This window comes from Adiantum capillus-veneris, chromosome 3 (assembly GCF_014529385.1).
Source record: "Adiantum capillus-veneris isolate H3 chromosome 3, ASM1452938v2, whole genome shotgun sequence".
Lineage (NCBI taxonomy): Eukaryota > Viridiplantae > Streptophyta > Polypodiopsida > Polypodiales > Pteridaceae > Adiantum > Adiantum capillus-veneris.
Genome location: NC_140933.1, coordinates 178,120,935 through 178,138,766, shown reverse-complemented (window position 1 = coordinate 178,138,766; position 17,832 = coordinate 178,120,935). Strand labels below are relative to the sequence as shown.

At 42.9% G+C, this 17,832-nt stretch overlaps 2 pseudogenes across 2 annotated transcripts; both read left to right on the top strand.

Moving 5' to 3' along the window:
* Nucleotides 1-1,440: 1,440 nt before the first annotated feature.
* Nucleotides 1,441-5,136, top strand: LOC147462245 (uncharacterized; annotated as a pseudogene). The gene is made up of 2 exons (XR_015187696.1): nucleotides 1,441-3,699; nucleotides 3,790-5,136. The product of XR_015187696.1 is annotated as an uncharacterized LOC147462245 (transcript).
* A 126-nt stretch (nucleotides 5,137-5,262) lies between these two features.
* LOC147462244 (uncharacterized) lies at nucleotides 5,263-8,999 on the top strand (annotated as a pseudogene). Its single transcript, XR_015187697.1, has 2 exons — nucleotides 5,263-7,522; nucleotides 7,613-8,999. The product of XR_015187697.1 is annotated as an uncharacterized LOC147462244 (transcript).
* Nucleotides 9,000-17,832: the final 8,833 nt, after the last annotated feature.

Sequence of the window (17,832 nt, the reverse complement as noted above, 5' to 3'; positions counted from 1 at the left end):
GGTGAGATTGATTGATGTGCAATAGAAATGAATAAATGTAATGCTTCCATGTATGCATTAATGAGCAATATTTTATGAAGCTATGTGCTAACGAGTAACATTTCATTCAGGTACTTGCCAATAGGATGCAACACAAAAGAGAAATAACATTAAAAAAATAATATCCAGGTCGTAGCTACTAGAATAGTTTGTTTTGGTTGGAGTGATGAGTAGAGAAAGAGAACTACACATTTGGTGTGGGTGGTGGTGGTTATGAGCGAAAGGTCTTTCTCTATTTGTGATAATTTGGTTAGCAGATAGTGTTGGCGGTGGTTCAGCCAAACTTTGTCGATCTATGGAAGTGCAGGAAGTCAAGGCATGGCAGTTTACAGGCAAATGTCAAAGACCTTGAGCAGATATTTGATGGAGCCAGGAGCCAGGTACACCGAGTTGGAGCAATCGCTAGTAAAAAATGCAAGTGTTTTTTGCTATCAGAGGTGGCAGGAGCATATGCTTATATCACAAGATTGGGAACGAGTCAAGGGATGTTGGATGTAGGCGCTATCAAGTTTATGCTATGAGACTCGGAGCGAGATGTCTGCAAGAGGCTCTATTTGCCAGGGTATGTATGCTATAACATGTCCATTGAGGGCTCAGTTGCAAGTGAGTGCATCTCAAGTTTCATGACTGTCGTAGTACTCTCAACAGGGTTCTTTTACCCAAGGGCCACCGATATCCAGGACTCTTTTCATTGGCCGACCAACGGTGATGGCTCTTGCAGAGAAGCATACTTTGGACCAATGATTATCAAGGGTCAATGTTGGAGTAAAGCTCAAGGTGGCAGCCGGGCCACGGGAATCCATGCCAAGTTCGATATTTTCTAAAGGCTAAAGGTGAAGCCTGGAATTAAAAAAAAACGGGCAGGTAGTTTTGCATGGGGAAAAGGTGGCCAGCCGAGTGGAGGGCGACACTTGGAGAGTGCATGCAGAGAGGTGGGCCGCCACTGAGAGTAGCCAGAAGGCGGCACTGCAGGGGAATACAAAAGGGGGGAGGCCAGTTAATAGAGGGGGCGACCAATAGCGAGGTCGCTATTGGCCTAGCAGAGGAGGAAGGGCAGAGGCCGCCAGTTGAGGTGGCAGGCAGGAGAAAAGGTCGAGGGGCTACATGAAGAGTGGCCGCCAGGGTTGTCATATTCACTGGCAAGCACACGGGGACCAAAAAGGGGTGATCGGATGCACGCCAGAGGGCGCTGCTGAGCGAGGAGAAGGCGGCCAGTAGGAGGGCTCTGAAGGGATGGTTGAGGAGGGTTATATGCCATCGAAAGGGAGCTCAAATGTTGGCTGCCAACGAGGAATTGAGAGGGGTTGTTGTCATCATCACAGGAGAACCGAGAGCAGGTCGGCTTTGGGAAAAGGCGCATTGAGGTGAGCAAAGGGGAGGGAAAGTGAACGCTGCAGAGAAGGTGAAGAGCCGAGGGTCTCCATGAGAGAGGCCAAGGGCAATTGATCCGGGATTATCGAAGCTCCCATAAGGCAAGACGAAGGGCTGTCTATTGCAAGTCCCATCAACATAAGAGTTTGACAGGCCCAGGAGAGAGGAGAGGGCAGCTTTTTATTGAAAGCATCACAGTATACTGTATTAATGAAAGCCAAGTGTATCAAAATTATGATGGTCTATGTGTATAGCATTTGACTGTATCCCTCTAGTTTGTAGTACATGTGATTGGTTTGTGTGCAAGTGTGCTATGTACAAGGGATTGTGCAAGACTATGTGTGTGGGTGAATATAGAGTTACATATTTGTGGGTGTGGCACATGTGAAATATCGGACAAGAGTCTGTGTCAACCAGTTTTGAGATGCAGAGTATGGTGCTTTGAAGGCTCGAAGGTAGAAGCTATCATTGTATGCTTTGTGATCGAGTGCATATAGTCTGGGATGGTCGGGATTGGGCTTGGTCAATAATTGTTTCCATATTGTGTGCTTAGGTGCGTGTTTGCTAGGGGATAGGGGTGTTGTGAGATCACTGAGCTATATAGAGGCATCGAGTTTATGTGCTGGTGGTTTTCCCACTTCCCGCTTTCTATCTTGTGGTGCCCCCACTGAGGACCCACTGATTATTTCCTAATAAGGTGCTCGGGAGTCAAAATGAAGCAGGAGTTTGGTCCAGTGTTCAAAGGAGATGAGGATGTGGACGATTGGCTTGCCGATTTTGAGATGTTCATGCTGACAGTACTACGGATGCCAGGTGACAAACCAAAGCTCCAAACTCTATCTTTGGTGCTGCGAGGTAAAGCAAAAGTTTGGTTCGATGTCTTGGAAGATGCATACAAGCAGACTTGGCTCGGATTTCGCGAACAATTCTTACAAAGGTATCGAAAGGTGGTGTCGGCCTTGAAAGCAGATGCAAAGATCAAAGGTTTGCAGCAGGAAGTAAGTGAACATTTCGATGCTTTTGTTGATAAATTTGAAGCTTATTGGAGAGATTTGGTGGCTGCTACCAAAGCAACCAATGCGGGATATTTGAAGCTTGAAAGGTTTCTATCATGCTTGCATCCGTATGTTCGTGAGAGGGTGGACTATGAAGATCCAAGGACCTTTGATGATGCTGTCCAAGTTGCCAAAGCAAAGAGTCGAAAGATGAAGAAGAAGATGGAAGCAAGATTGCTACAGCTGGCAATCACGGTAGCCAGTGGACCCAGACCCAGACAGATTAGAGAGCATCAAGAGGTAAAAGCTCCTTTTTTTGTTGATATGCATGTAATCAAAGCCCGTGAAGCTGATGCTAGGCTAGAAGAGCTAGACGAAGTGCGACCCAGGGCTCAACAGGTGCAGAGAGGCATATTCAGAATGCCACCCAGTTTATTTCCTCAAGAGATCGAGGTCGTAAAAGTTTTTCAAGAAGAGGTGCCAGTTCTAGAGCCAGCAACGAGGCTGACAGCAAAGGTTCAAGAATCGGCAAGCCCAAAAGAGGAGTCCAAAAGCTCTCAAAGCTCTAGCAGTGCTTTGGACACAGATAGCATGTGGGAGACAGAATCCTTGTCTTCTAGATATGAAACTTATGATGTCTTTCATGTAGATGAAGCTGAGAAAGATGTATGCGAGTTGCCTACCAGCTAGCTGAACATCGAAGAAAAGCATAGTGCACGTGTGGAAATGTCCTTTGTGAACATGCCAGTCGAGCATCCTTGTCAAATATCATGTGATGGTGAGTCTCTATTGGAGGAAGAGGTATGGTTGGATTGTGCATCGAGTTTGGTTGAAGAGCAGGTTTTCGAGAACGACTTGCAAGAGCTAGAAGCAGAAGCTGTGGTAAATCTAGTTGATTTGTCTATGCAGGGGGTGGGGCAACCTTGCCTTGGTGAGCATGTTGAGGTGTGCTTGGAAGTTCCCGAGGTTGTGGGTAGCCATGGAGAGTTATCTCCGGCAGAAGACTCTATGGAAACTGATACAGGTGCAGCCTATGAGCATGAGGCTCCATGCAAAGAGGAAGGTGCCGCCAACCTTGCAGCTGATGAGGTGTTTGAAGAATGGGTTGTAGCTCTAGCAGGTCATGTTCTTGAGTATGATAAGGGAGCCTTGAAGCCATTTACAGGGGGTTTGGATGCAGGTTTGCAAAGGGATCAGGTTTGCTTGGCTATGCAGCAGGTAGAGGCAAATGGTAGGGTATTGTTTCTTCATACTATGCTATTGATAGCTATGTTGCTGCACATTGCTTTGCAAGGTATACTATGCAGGTTTCAATGCTCATGCGATAAAGATGGTGATATCAAGGGTTCTATAAAAAATGGCATAATAGTAGTTTATGGTACAGGTGCTTCAAGTGTTCGAAAGCATGTTTATGGTTGGCATACGGGCTTATGGATGCAGGGTGACCAAGCTCGATGCTTTCAAGAGCAGGAAGGATGGTGTGTCTATTGACCTACAAGTGCAAACAGGGGCTTCAATGTGCATGTTTTACAGGTGGATGGCCACGGCCAATGTTTTGTTATTGATCTAGGTGGACTCTACACTATGATTGGGGAAGCTGTGAGCTTTCCATTTGACCCTAGAGGGTGATGCAATAGCAAACTCTTTTCTCTTTATCTCTATCCTATCTATATAGCCACTATTCCTTATGCAGTCTATAAATTTATGGTATATCATTTTCTCTATGAAATCCTATTATATCTAAATAATGCTCTAGTTGAGTATGAATGCTCAATGAGGGGGTGGATAATGATGGTACAACCAAACTGTGTCGATCTATGGAAGTGCAGAAAGTCAAGGCATGGCAGTTTACAGGCAAATGGCAAAGACCTTGAGCAGATATTTGATGGAGCCAGGTACACCCAGTTGGAGCAATCGCTAGTCAAAACTGCAAGTGTTTTTTGCTGTCAGAGGTGGCAGGAGCATATGCTTATATCACACTCGGAGCGAGATGTCTGCAAGAGGCTCTATTTGCCAGGGTATGTATGCTATAACATGTTCATTGAGGGCTCAGTTGCAAGTGAGTGCAGCTCAAGTTTCATGACTGTCGTAGTACTCTCAACGGGGTTCTTTTACCCAAGGGTCACCGATATCCGGGATTCTTTTCATTGGCCGACCAATGCTGATGGATCTTGTAGAGAAGCATACTCTGGACCAATGATTATCAAGGGTCAATGTTGGAGTAAAGCTCAAGGTGGCAGCCGAGCGCATGGGAATCCATGCCAAGTTTGATATTTTTTAAAGGCTAAAGGTGAAGCCTGGAATTAAAAAAAAACGGACAGGTAGTTTTGCATTAGGAAAAGGAGGCCAGCCGAGCCGAGTGTGACACTTGGAGAGTGCATGCAGAGAGGTGGGCCGCCACTGAGAGTAGCCAGAAGGCGGCACTGCAGGGGAATACAAAAGGGGAGAGGCCAGTTGATAGAGGGGGCGACCAATAGCGAGGTCGCTATTGGCCTAGCAGAGGAGGAAGGGCAGAGGCCGCCAGTTGAGGTGGCAGGCAGGAGAAGAGGTAGAGGGGCTACATGAAGAGTGGCCGCCAGGGTTGTCATATTCACTGGCAAGCACACGGGGACCAAAAAGGGGTGATCGGATGCACGCCAGAGGGCGCTGCTGAGCGAGGAGAAGGCGGCCAGTAGGAGGGCTCTGAAGGGATGGTTGAGGAGGGTTATATGCCATCGAAAGGGAGCTCAAATGTTGGCTGCCAACGAGGAATTGAGAGGGGTTGTTGTGATCATCACAGGAGAACCGAGAGCAGGTCGGCTTTGGGAAAAGGCGCATTGAGGTGAGCAAAGGGGAGGGAAAGTGAACGCTGCAGAGAAGGTGAAGAGCCGAGGGTCTCCATGAGAGAGGCCAAGGGCAATTGATCCGGGATTATCGAAGCTCCCATAAGGCAAGACGAAGGGCTGTCTATTGCAAGTCCCATCAACATAAGAGTTTGACAGGCCCAGGAGAGAGGAGAGGGCAGCTTTTTATTGAAAGCATCACAGTATACTGTATTAATGAAAGCCAAGTGTATCAAAATTATGATGGTCTATGTGTATAGCATTTGACTGTATCCCTCTAGTTTGTAGTACATGTGATTGGTTTGTGTGCAAGTGTGCTATGTACAAGGGATTGTGCAAGACTATGTGTGTGGGTGAATATAGAGTTACATATTTGTGGGTGTGGCACATGTGAAATATCGGACAAGAGTCTGTGTCAACCAGTTTTGAGATGCAGAGTATGGTGCTTTGAAGGCTCGAAGGTAGAAGCTATCATTGTATGCTTTGTGATCGAGTGCATATAGTCTGGGATGGTCGGGATTGGGCTTGGTCAATAATTGTTTCCATATTGTGTGCTTAGGTGCGTGTTTGCTAGGGGATAGGGGTGTTGTGAGATCACTGAGCTATATAGAGGCATCGAGTTTATGTGCTGGTGGTTTTCCCACTTCCCGCTTTCTATCTTGTGGTGCCCCCACTGAGGACCCACTGATTATTTCCTAATAAGGTGCTCGGGAGTCAAAATGAAGCAGGAGTTTGGTCCAGTGTTCAAAGGAGATGAGGATGTGGACGATTGGCTTGCCGATTTTGAGATGTTCATGCTGACAGTACTACGGATGCCAGGTGACAAACCAAAGCTCCAAACTCTATCTTTGGTGCTGCGAGGTAAAGCAAAAGTTTGGTTCGATGTCTTGGAAGATGCATACAAGCAGACTTGGCTCGGATTTCGCGAACAATTCTTACAAAGGTATCGAAAGGTGGTGTCGGCCTTGAAAGCAGATGCAAAGATCAAAGGTTTGCAGCAGGAAGTAAGTGAACATTTCGATGCTTTTGTTGATAAATTTGAAGCTTATTGGAGAGATTTGGTGGCTGCTACCAAAGCAACCAATGCGGGATATTTGAAGCTTGAAAGGTTTCTATCATGCTTGCATCCGTATGTTCGTGAGAGGGTGGACTATGAAGATCCAAGGACCTTTGATGATGCTGTCCAAGTTGCCAAAGCAAAGAGTCGAAAGATGAAGAAGAAGATGGAAGCAAGATTGCTACAGCTGGCAATCACGGTAGCCAGTGGACCCAGACCCAGACAGATTAGAGAGCATCAAGAGGTAAAAGCTCCTTTTTTTGTTGATATGCATGTAATCAAAGCCCGTGAAGCTGATGCTAGGCTAGAAGAGCTAGACGAAGTGCGACCCAGGGCTCAACAGGTGCAGAGAGGCATATTCAGAATGCCACCCAGTTTACTTCCTCAAGAGATCGAGGTCGTAAAAGTTTTTCAAGAAGAGGTGCCAGTTCTAGAGCCAGCAACGAGGCTGACAGCAAAGGTTCAAGAATCGGCAAGCCCAAAAGAGGAGTCCAAAAGCTCTCAAAGCTCTAGCAGTGCTTTGGACACAGATAGCATGTGGGAGACAGAATCCTTGTCTTCTAGATATGAAACTTATGATGTCTTTCATGTAGATGAAGCTGAGAAAGATGTATGCGAGTTGCCTACCAGCTAGCTGAACATCGAAGAAAAGCATAGTGCACGTGTGGAAATGTCCTTTGTGAACATGCCAGTCGAGCATCCTTGTCAAATATCATGTGATGGTGAGTCTCTATTGGAGGAAGAGGTATGGTTGGATTGTGCATCGAGTTTGGTTGAAGAGCAGGTTTTCGAGAACGACTTGCAAGAGCTAGAAGCAGAAGCTGTGGTAAATCTAGTTGATTTGTCTATGCAGGGGGTGGGGCAACCTTGCCTTGGTGAGCATGTTGAGGTGTGCTTGGAAGTTCCCGAGGTTGTGGGTAGCCATGGAGAGTTATCTCCGGCAGAAGACTCTATGGAAACTGATACAGGTGCAGCCTATGAGCATGAGGCTCCATGCAAAGAGGAAGGTGCCGCCAACCTTGCAGCTGATGAGGTGTTTGAAGAATGGGTTGTAGCTCTAGCAGGTCATGTTCTTGAGTATGATAAGGGAGCCTTGAAGCCATTTACAGGGGGTTTGGATGCAGGTTTGCAAAGGGATCAGGTTTGCTTGGCTATGCAGCAGGTAGAGGCAAATGGTAGGGTATTGTTTCTTCATACTATGCTATTGATAGCTATGTTGCTGCACATTGCTTTGCAAGGTATACTATGCAGGTTTCAATGCTCATGTGATAAAGATGGTGATATCAAGGGTTCTATAAAAAATGGCATAATAGTAGTTTATGGTACAGGTGCTTCAAGTGTTCGAAAGCATGTTTATGGTTGGCATACGGGCTTATGGATGCAGGGTGACCAAGCTCGATGCTTTCAAGAGCAGGAAGGATGGTGTGTCTATTGACCTACAAGTGCAAACAGGGGCTTCAATGTGCATGTTTTACAGGTGGATGGCCACGGCCAATGTTTTGTTATTGATCTAGGTGGACTCTACACTATGATTGAGGAAGCTGTGAGCTTTCCATTTGACCCTAGAGGGTGATGCAATAGCAAACTCTTTTCTCTTTATCTCTATCCTATCTATATAGCCACTATTCCTTATGCAGTCTATAAATTTATGGTATATCATTTTCTCTATGAAATCCTATTATATCTAAATAATGCTCTAGTTGAGCATGAATGCTCAATGAGGGGGTGGATAATGATGGTACAACCAAACTGTGTCGATCTATGGAAGTGCAGAAAGTCAAGGCATGGCAGTTTACAGGCAAATGGCAAAGACCTTGAGCAGATATTTGATGGAGCCAGGTACACCCAGTTGGAGCAATCGCTAGTCAAAACTGCAAGTGTTTTTTGCTGTCAGAGGTGGCAGGAGCATATGCTTATATCACAAGATTGGAAACGAGTCAAGGGATGCTGGATGTAGGTGCTATCAAGATTATGCTATGAGACTCGGAGCGAGATGTCTGCAAGAGGCTCTATTTGCCAGGGTATGTATGCTATAACATGTTCATTGAGGGCTCAGTTGCAAGTGAGTGCAGCTCAAGTTTCATGACTGTCGTAGTACTCTCAACAGGGTTCTTTTACCCAAGGGTCACCGATATCCGGGATTCTTTTCATTGGCCGACCAATGCTGATGGATCTTGTAGAGAAGCATACTCTGGACCAATGATTATCAAGGGTCAATGTTGGAGTAAAGCTCAAGGTGGCAGCCGAGCGCATGGGAATCCATGCCAAGTTTGATATTTTTTAAAGGCTAAAGGTGAAGCCTGGAATTAAAAAAAAACGGACAGGTAGTTTTGCATTAGGAAAAGGAGGCCAGCCGAGCCGAGTGTGACACTTGGAGAGTGCATGCAGAGAGGTGGGCCGCCACTGAGAGTAGCCAGAAGGCGGCACTGCAGGGGAATACAAAAGGGGAGAGGCCAGTTGATAGAGGGTGCGACCAATAGCGAGGTCGCTATTGGCCTAGCAGAGGAGGAAGGGCAGAGGCCGCCAGTTGAGGTGGCAGGCAGGAGAAGAGGTAGAGGGGCTACATGAAGAGTGGCCGCCAGGGTTGTCATATTCACTGGCAAGCACACGGGGACCAAAAAGGGGTGATCGGATGCACGCCAGAGGGCGCTGCTGAGCGAGGAGAAGGCGGCCAGTAGGAGGGACTCCGAAGGGCTGGTTGAGGAGGGTTATATGCCATCGAAAGGGATCTCAAAGGTTGACTATCAACGCGGAATTGAGAGGGGTTGTTGCGATCATCACAGGAGAATCGAGAGCAGGTCGGCTTTGGGAAAAGGTGCATTGAGGTGAGCAAAGGGGAGGGAAAGGGAACGCTGCATTGAAGGTGAAGGGCCGAGGGTCTCCATGAGAGAGGCCAAGGGCAATTGATCCGGGATTATCGAAGCTCCCATAAGGCAAGACGAAGGGCTGTCTATTGCAAGTCCCATCAACATAAGAGTTTGACAGGCCCAGGAGAGAGGAGAGGGCACCTTTTTATTGAAAGCATCATAGTATACTGTATTAATGAAAGCCAAGTGTATCAAAATTATGATGGTCTATGTGTATAGTATTTGACTGTATCCCTCTAGTTTGTAGTACATGTGATTGGTTTGTGTGCACGTGTGCTATGTACAAGGGTTGTAGTACATGTGATTGGTTTGTGTGCAAGTGTGCTATGTACAAGGGATTGTGCAAGACTATGTGTGTGGGTGAATATAGAGTTACATATTTGTGGGTGTTGCACATGTGAAAGATCGGACAAGAGTCTGTATCTACCAGTTTTGAGATGCAGCATATGGTGCTTTGAAGGCTCGAAGGTAGAAGCTATCATTGTATGCTTTGTAATCGAGTGTGTATAGTTTGGGATGATCAAGATTGGGCTTGGTCAATAATTGTTTCCAGATTGTGTGCTTAGCTGCGTGTTTTCTAGGGGATAGGGGTGCTATGAGATCACTGAGCTATATAGAGGCATCGAGTTTATGTGCTAGTGGTTTTCCCACTTCCCCCTTTCCAGCGGCCTTAAAGGTTACTCCAAGCGGCAAGTGCATGGGAGCCACAAATCTATATTGTTGCTCATGTAGCCTTGTAAAGAGAACTATAAGGATTTTGTTAGAGAGAGAGAGAGAGAGAGAGAGAGAGAGAGAGAGAGAGAGATACTTTTGCCTATCGGTGTAATGGAAATGGCCTATGAACTTTGAGAGCGGAATTAAGAGAGTTAAAGTGAGCATTTTTGTGAGACTACTTGGAGAACATAGAGGGTGAACTTAAGTAGCGGTAGAAACATAACCATACTACTTAATTAACTTGGCTTGAACAATACTTTTGCAAGAGAGAGAGGGTTTAGAGAACTTGACAACAGTTGAGGACCGGATTTACATGGAGTGGATCCCCGCTCCAATAGGCTTTTGTATCATAGATTCTCCCATAAAGAGAGACTTGGTACAATACCATCTTTGTCTTCCTTGTGACCTAGGTGATGCAATGAAGATGGAAACATTCATGCATATCACGAGCATAACATAAACTTTGTAAAAGCATTAACCATCCCTGCTCTCAATCCCAAGGCCTCAAACACCTTCAAAGGTGGAGAGAGCTAGCGGGGAATGAGGGTAGGGAAGAGGAACAAGAATCATTCATAGGAGAAAGAAATAGTTCCTCACTTATCATTACTCTTCTTGCTTAGCATAGCATAATAGCATAGTAATGAAGATGAAAAAGATGGAAAGCTTAAGCATTGAAGCATGGCTCTTGGTTGGATTTGCATTCCATAGCCAAGAGTGTTGGTGTAGGCTCTCAACTTCTCAACAAGCTTGGAGAAGGAGATGGAGCTCTTGCACTTTGCACTTCACACAATGAGAGTGTGTTTGTGGAGAGAATATCCTCCTCTCATGCTTGGTCCACCTCTCTCTCTCTCTCTCTCTCTCTCTCTCTCTCTCTCTCGTATTATTTAAGCATATCATTTGGACAGGTGTCCTCTTTTTCCTCTTTGAGAGAAAAAGCTTAATTACTTTTTTAAATGCATCTAAATTCTCATTGGACCCCTTTAAAGCCTATCGAATCGGATTCAAGCACATCATGGGGGCAAACTGGGGAGGATATTGACATGTGTCTTTTATGCTTCTTAAGAGATCATGTTTGAATTGAACACTTCAAGAACCTTAGTCATTTAAGCATGAAAATATTTTATGCCTCTTGAGAGATCATGTTTGAATTGAACACTTGAAGAACCTTAGTCATTTAAGCATGACAATATACCTCTTGAGAGATCATGTTTGAATTGAACACTTCAAGCATCTTAGTCATTTAAGCATGACAAACACCTCAAGCTTGGGCAAGGTTTCCACAAAGACCTTAAGAACCTTAGTTAGTAAGCAGGAGAAGCACCTCTTGCTTGGGTAAGGTTCCCACAAACACCTTAAGCACCTTAGTGAGCAAGCACAACAAGCACCTCATGCCTGGGTAGGATTCTCACCCCAGCTTGCTTAAGGTCCTAGGTCTAAGGACTACCTCAATCTTGTCCCTATATTTTCAAAGAAACCTTTCCAAAAATTATTAGTCATTCTAGGATTTGTATCTGGCACACTAGATGTTGGCAATCCATGGTGTTTGAAAATATGAGATACGAAGAGAGGTGCCATTTGGTGTGCTTTAATAGTCTTTTTGATAGGAATGAAGTGTGCTTGCTTGCTAAATGTGTTGACTATTGTCCATATTTCCATATTCCCATGGATAGACTTAGGTAATCAAAAGATAAAATTCATGGATATACTCTTCGATGGTGAACTAAGGATTGGCAATGACTGGATTAATCCAGGTTTCTTCCCTCTATCATACTTAATCTTTTGGCATACCACACATTTTGAAACATATTCTTGTATGTCTACTTTCATGGTAGGCCAATAGAAGTACATCTCTACTCCTCGAAGAGTAGGTTGAATTCCTCTTTGTCCTGCATAAGGAGGAGCATGTGATTCATACATGACTTTCTCACGAAGGGAGTGAGTAACACATAGATTATTGCCATTGAGAAGATTACCATTTTGCAAGGTGAATGGACATTATGTCTCTAAAATCAGGTTGAGTATCATACCCATCTATCGTAGAAGATAGATCATTGTGAATTTCTATAGATACTGCATTGACTATTGGTCATCGTGAAAGTGCACCAGCCACTTGATTGTGCTTACCACAACAATGTGAGCAATATGAAAATAAGATTGTGAAAGAAAAATTTCCACCTTATTTGCTTGTCGGAGAGCTTGGTTTGCATCATGAAGTACTTAAGAATTTGATGATCTTTTTGTAGGATGAATGGAGTACCAAAAAGGTAGTGCTTCCATGTATCAAGGGCATGTAGGATAGCTAGTAGCTCCTTTTTGTAGATGTCCAAGACACACTCATTGGAATTGAGTCTTCGACTCTCATATGCTATGACATGCCCTTCTTGAAGCAAGACTTCTCCAACGCAATCTCCACAAGCATCACATTGGACCTCAAATGGTTTTGAGAGGTCCAAAAGTGTAAGCATAGGTTGAGAGGCAAGCTTTTCTTTAAGCTTATCAAAAGCATTGTGCTCTTTAGCAGTCCATGAGTACTTAACGTTCTTCTTTGTTAATTCATATAATGGTCCTGCTATTTGAGAGAATTTTGCTATGAAGCATCTATCATATGCACACATACCAATAAAGCTACTTAGCTTATGTAGATTCCTTGGATTAGTCCATGCTTTTATTACCTCCAACTTTGATGGATCCATGGATATGGATACCATCTTGAGAGATAATATGACCTAAGTATTGAATCTCTTGAAGGAAAAATTTTGTCTTCTTTTGATTGATAAAAAGATTGTTCTCCCTCAAAGCTTGAAAAATTACCTTGAGATGTTGCTTGTGCTCCTCCAAGGACTTGGAGTAGATGATGATATTATCAAAGTACACTCCAGTGAATTTGCAGCAATAGGGTCTAAAGAGTTTCTCCATTAAAAAATTGAACGTGGCTAGAGAATTGAAAACAAGGATGGTATCATCCACATAAAGAGCAAGAATCACAAAACTGCTACCTTGGTGTTTTATGTATAAGTTGGGGTCTGAAGAGCAAGAGATGAATCCTTTAGAAGTGAGAAAAAGATCAAATTTTGTATACCAGGCTCGCGAAGCTTGTTTGAGACCATATAGTGCCTTATGGAGTTGAGTAACAAGGTCTTCTTTAAATGGAATAAAAAACCCTTCTGGTTGTTCCATATAAATTTCCTCTTCCAAGTCACCATTAAGAAAAGCAGTTCGCACATCCATTTGATGAGCTTCTAAATCAAATTGAAAGCAAATGCCAATAAAACTCGAACACTTGTAATGCGAACAACTGGTGAAAAAGTCTCTTGATAATCAACATCAGCTACTTGGGAGTAACCTTTTCTGACTAAACATGCCTTGAACTTGTCAAAAGATCCATTTGCTTTTACTTTTATCTTAAACACCCACTTACATTTAATAGTTGTACGACCTGGAGGTAATTCAGTTAGTATCCATGTACCTTTAGAAATAAGAGAATCGTACTCTGCTTCCATAGCCTCTTGCCATTGATCCTTTTGTGGTGAAGAGATAGCTTCATCATAAGTAACGGGATCTTCAGAAGTAGAAAAAGCATTATCAACAATATCGTCATCATAAACATGACATGAGCCATGTTCAAAATCAATAGGCAGATCAACAAAAATATCAATATCATCATTGGCAACATTCGGAATGGATGGTTGTGAAGAGGAAAGTTGCTCTATAGGAAGAGTTTCATCTTCTGAAAGAAATGGAAAAGCCTGAAGCAATGATTTAGTATCATCAGAATGATCCATGGACCATGAACCTCCCATAAGCTGTTCGTTAAAAGTAGCATCATGATTCACAATTACTTTCTTGGAGGAAGGGTCATAGAATTTGTAGCCTTTGGAAGTGTCAGAATATCCAATAAAAATAACTTTAAGACCAAGAGCATCAAGCTTTGTTCGTGTTTTTTTGGGAACATGAATATAAGCAATACATCCAAAGGTTCGAAAATGAGATACAGAAGGAATGTCACCTGTCCATGCTGTGATGGGTATCTTACCAGAGGGTGCAGTAGTAGGAAGATGATTCTGAAATACTGCTGTCAAAGTAGCTTCAGCCCAGAAAACACGAGATAAGCCAGAATGAGTCAGCATACATCTTACAGCATTGAGAATAGTGCGATTCTTTCGTTCAACAACGCCGTTCTGTTGAGGCGAATATGGAATAGTGTGTTCATGATGAATTCCACTGTCAGCACAGTAACTCACAAACTCTCGAGAAACATATTCGCCTCCATTGTCACTACGAAGCTTCTTAAGGCGACGACCAGTTTGAAGTTCCGCAGCCTTGTGGAATTGTTTGAAAACGAATAAGGCTTCAGATTTTTGTCTAAGTAGAAATACAGTCGTATACCTTGAGAAATCATCAATGAAAGTAATGAAGTAGCGATATTGTGATCTCGAAGAAGGTAGAGGTCCACATATATCAGTATGAACAAGATCCAATATGTCATGAGAATGAGTTGTATTTGAAAAAGGAAAGGGTTTACGATTGTGTTTCCCAAGACCACAAAATTCACAAATTCCCATATGGGGATGGGCTTTAAGATCCATGCCATGAACAAGATCACGACGTTGAAGATCAAGGAATTTTGAGAAATCAGCATGAACAAAACGGTGATGCCATACTTTGCAATCATGATCACCTGGAGCAATGACAACATTTGCTACAGCATCGTTGAGAGAGAGTTCAAACAAATTACCATTTCGGGGAGCAGTGGCTATAGTCTGTTCAACTTTCTCAGTTCGGCATTTGGTATGATCAAATCCAACAAACAGACCAAGATCAACAAGTCTAGCAACTGAAAGAAGATTACGTTGAAGATCTGGTACATGTAATACTCCTCGCAAAATTCGAGTGGAATAAGATAAGGTACCAAGATATAAATCTCCAATACCCTTTACTTGACAAGTAGTATCATCAGGAAGATAAACAACACGTTGGACTAGTAGTGGATGATAGTTATGGAGCCACTTAGACTGATATGTCATATTTCCTGTAGCACCAGAATCGACAATAAAAAGTGATCCATCACGTACATGAAGTATTCTGTCTGGAGCAACTGAACATAGGACGCAACTTGTTTCTGGTACAATGTTGTTTCAATGTTCAGTAGCATATGCTCTATTCTGATCTATGTAAAATCGATGCTTATAGCACATATGAATGGGATGATCAGATTGTCCACAATTTCACAAGAAGAAGAAGAAGAGTCTCTAGATAAACGTGGTTGTTTTGTGGTAATATTGTGTTCTTCATCATATTGACGTACCCAACAATCATCTTTAGTATGGAGATTTCTGTTGCAGTAAGAACATTGCTTATGAGGAAATTTGAGACGAGAGAAAATATTACCGCGACGGCCATCTCTGCGGTTTCCTCGTTGAAATGGACGCCTTCGAGCATAAAAAGCACGCTCCATCTGTTGTGACTCAGTCTCCTCTTGTGAAATCATAGCTGTATCATGACCAGCATTACGACGTTCTTGACGTTGAGAGTATTCAATTAAAGATATGCAGGCTTGGTCAAAATCAAGACCATCTTTATTAGAGAGAATAGTAACAATGTTATCATAAGAAGAGTCCTTCACCGTATCAAGGAGAAGTATAATCAGTTGCTTTTGTGGAACAGGATCATCGACAACAGCAAGTTGATTAATAAAAGATTTGAAAGATTCAATATCTCCCGTCATGGAAGTACCAACTTCATATTGTAACTTGTTAAGCAACCCTCTCAAATAAAGTATTTTTGTAACAGATTTCTTCTAAAAGTTTGCAATAAGGTACTTCCATACGTCGTGGGAAGTAGGCAGTTCATACATATCAAGCAAAAGGGAATCAGTAAGAGCATAAAGAATATACCGACGAGCTGCTTTATCACGTCGTTGCCAATCTGTATAGGCAACATTCCAATCTTCAAATATAGGTCCTTCAGTGATAAGCACGTTATCATTATCTGTATCAACAGGCTGAGGCGAACAAACACGATTTCCAAGAACAACATCGGAGAGTTCATCGCCTTAAAGAATTAACAAAATCTTTGCTTTCCAGCCTGGAAACCCTTGACCTTGGAAAGAAGGAACAGAACGCTGGCCAGAAGGAAAGCCGTTGACGAGAATATTCATAGCCATATCTTGTTGCGAGAAGACGTATAAGATAAGATCGCAGAATCTGTACACCATATATGGTGAAGGCCGCAATTGAGAATGATAGAGATATGAGGACTGCATTCTGTCAACGATAAACGTAAAAAGGATGCTCAAGGAACGTCCAAAGATGTGAGAGACGTCACCCAAAAAGGCAAGGTAAAGGAGACGTTAATAATAAAAGAGTCCTCAAAATAGAGTGGCGTGAGACGCAAGATTGACGGCCACAATACGAATAGCAAAAAGCTAAATCTTCTCGAAAAAGTTAACGCCAAAATAAGAAAAACGATCGCGGATGCTTCATGAAGAAGTAGGACAAAGAAAGTTGTGTCAAGCTCAATTGCAGTAAAAATAGCATAACTTTCTGCTGCGAACTCCAATTGACGCAAACCTAGAACTCAAATCAAAGAGCTCGAGGAGACGAACAAGTTTTGGATGAAAAGTGCGATTGCGCGATGCTCCATCGTACTTTTCACGTTTCTCCAAATTTTGAGCAGAACACCCCGAAAAATTGAGATGAAGTTTAGGGTGTTATCAACAAGAAAACGTAATCAACGATTAGATTGATTATCAATAAACGCCACACAAAACACTAATCATATTCTTCTTAACACAAAACAACCACAGTTAACAAGAATCAACACTCAAAAATAAAATTTGTAGCAATTTTGAATCTTACATACGAATCGCATACACATACTGTTTTGTCACCATGAATTGAATCGGCCCGTGATCGTTATCGCTCTGATACCATGTTGAGATGTAGAGAGAAAGAGAGAGAGAGACGAGACAAGAGACACACCATATACGCTTCCAAAGACTGATTCATATTGAGGACAAGATACAAATATATAGGTGAGACCAAGTTGAGTAGAGTGAGCTATATATAGCTCCAACAAGTAATAATCATGCCAATATACCCTTTGCTATTACCACGAACTTTGTCGCTATTATTATCGCGCATATGACCTCTTAATGCCAAATAAAAAATAAAGATACTCATTTGGGCCACCCAAATTTGGGTGGCCCAAATGAGCACCTTTATTTTTGACCTGCATAAAACAATAAGACATCAATTGTTTTTTGGAAGAGTATAAAAAATACCAAAGAACTGAAATTGAATCTACTTTACCTTGACAATTAAAAATGTAGAAGATCAACTTTTTATTTAAGTTATAATAAAAAGTAAATAGTTGTATATACATTGTGCCACATTGGGACTTTACGAAAGTTTTGATAGAACATTTTTTTATCTAATCCTCGTTGTCGTCCAAAGGCACATATGTTGAATCACTTTGACTCTACAGAAACCCAAACCAAATTAAACAATTATCCACAACTCAAAACAATTGATACAAAATTACTTGTTTAAACTTACCGCTTGCAGTGGTCCAACCGCCACGTCGAATTGCTTGTGAGAGATGTGGTTGTTTTTGAACAACCATCGCCAAGTATCAAATTCTGTATGTTTCTCCCGATACTTGAACATCTCTCTAGTTGGTCGAGAGAGAGTGACATTTTCTTAAGTTAGCAATAACAATACCAAATTATCAACTACAATCTTTATAATCACCGATCGACATTATAATACAAATAATCTTACATATTTATCCTTCCAAGCTCCCTTGCCTCCTGAGACATAGTGCGTGGGAGTTTGTCTTGCACGGGCCTCGCGTTGTTGTCTATATGATGAGCCATCGCAACTTGATCACTTATCTCTTGAATTGCCCACTCCCACTCCGCGTCTTCTATGTTGCAAATGTGATAACTGCTTTCTGGATCTCTGACC